Source organism: Triticum dicoccoides, unplaced genomic scaffold, assembly GCF_002162155.2.
Source record: "Triticum dicoccoides isolate Atlit2015 ecotype Zavitan unplaced genomic scaffold, WEW_v2.0 scaffold89387, whole genome shotgun sequence".
NCBI lineage: Eukaryota > Viridiplantae > Streptophyta > Magnoliopsida > Poales > Poaceae > Triticum > Triticum dicoccoides.
The window spans coordinates 1,872-3,442 of NW_021308300.1; the positions used below are offsets into that span (position 1 = coordinate 1,872).

A 1,571-nucleotide genomic window follows, 5' to 3' on the forward strand; every position below is an offset into this window, starting at 1 on the left:
GTGTTGGATTTTGCTACAACCGGTGGTAATTTTTGTTCGAACCGGCGAGTGTTCTTTTCCTGGGGATATGCAATGGGATGTTTTTTGCTGCAAAATCCAACCGTTGACCCAGATCTGACCGCGTACCTAAGGATCAAATCTGACGGCTCCTGGCCAACCGGCCGAAAAATTGGGCCGGGACGCCGGCGCCTAGCGCTGCCCTTAACTATTACCTTCATCCCAAAAATCTTGTCTTAAATTCACCTAGATACAAATGTATCTAACACTAAAACATGTCTAGATATATCTGTATCTAGACAAATCTAGGACAAGCTTTTTGCTATGGAGGGAGTACTAATTAATGAACTTCTACTATGAAGAACAAATAGCTACTTGCATGTTTTCGTTTTACATCAAAGGGCCACATGGTATATCCTTTGGCACTATATAGTAAATAGAGGTGTTCTAACAAGTGAAAAACCTCCCTGATCCTCATCACGTCCTCTTTCACCAGTGACCTCTTCTAGGGACCTCTTTTTGGTTTCTGGTAAGATGAGTGTGAATACCAAGCCAATTATGTTGCAACCAACTAGCACAAAGAGAGTAACTGGGAGATGTTTTTTGGCATATAGGAACCAAATCACACCAATGATAGCACCACACTTTCCGCCAGCACCGGCTATGCCGTGGCATGTTGACCGCATACGTGCTGGGAAGATCTCAGCTGGAACGATGAAGCTGGTGGAGTTCGGGCCAAAGTCAGTGAAGAACATTATTGCTGAGTACATGAGAGTAAAGAAGATGTGCCCATGGTTAGAATACCATATTGTTGTTGATAACATTTGCGGAATAGCAAGCCCGAGCATGAAGACACTCATCATAATGAATCCTACACACTGCATCTTGATTCGACCAATTCTGTCCATGAACTTGATTGCGAAGAGGAAGCCTGGCAACGTGCCAATGACGGTAATGAGAGCTTGGGTTTGTGCTATCCTGCATGTTTGCTCTAGCGGGCTCATTGTGGTTGCGCTTTTGATGGATTGAACTTCGGTGAAGATGTCCTTCATGAACAGGTTGAGCTGGTAAATGACACGTCAAGCATAAACCAACAGATCATGGTGCTAAGGAGGTGGAGGCCATGTCGATGGAGGAACTCCATGGTGAAGAAACCAAACTCGTGCTCTCTGTTGAACACATCTGCCTCTTCTTTTTCAGCCACGATGTCGATGTGAAGGACCAAGGCCATGTCTGAAGAAGCTTTCTTGATGTTCTTAGCTATGAGCGCCGTGAAGCGTGCCATCTCGGGCATCCTCATGCGCCAATAGTATGTCAGGATAGCAGGGATGGCGCCTACCATGAGAATGATACGCCACACATAGTCAGCGTGCCAGTGCGGGTCATCGTCATATCCTGGTGCATGCTTGAATGACTGTGCGACAATTATGGCAACTATTCCCGCAGCAAGATTGCCCAGACCCTGCAATTACATAACAACAAACAAATAAAATATAATCAAGGGATATTTTTTACAAAATGGAGATTGATTGATTCACAAAGGCCGGGGGTAATCCTCCTTTTCAAAAAAAAAA

General features: G+C 44.8%; 1 pseudogene; it reads right to left on the minus strand.

Moving 5' to 3' along the window:
* Positions 1-422: 422 nt before the first annotated feature.
* Positions 423-1,459, minus strand: LOC119348348 (annotated as a pseudogene).
* Positions 1,460-1,571: the final 112 nt, after the last annotated feature.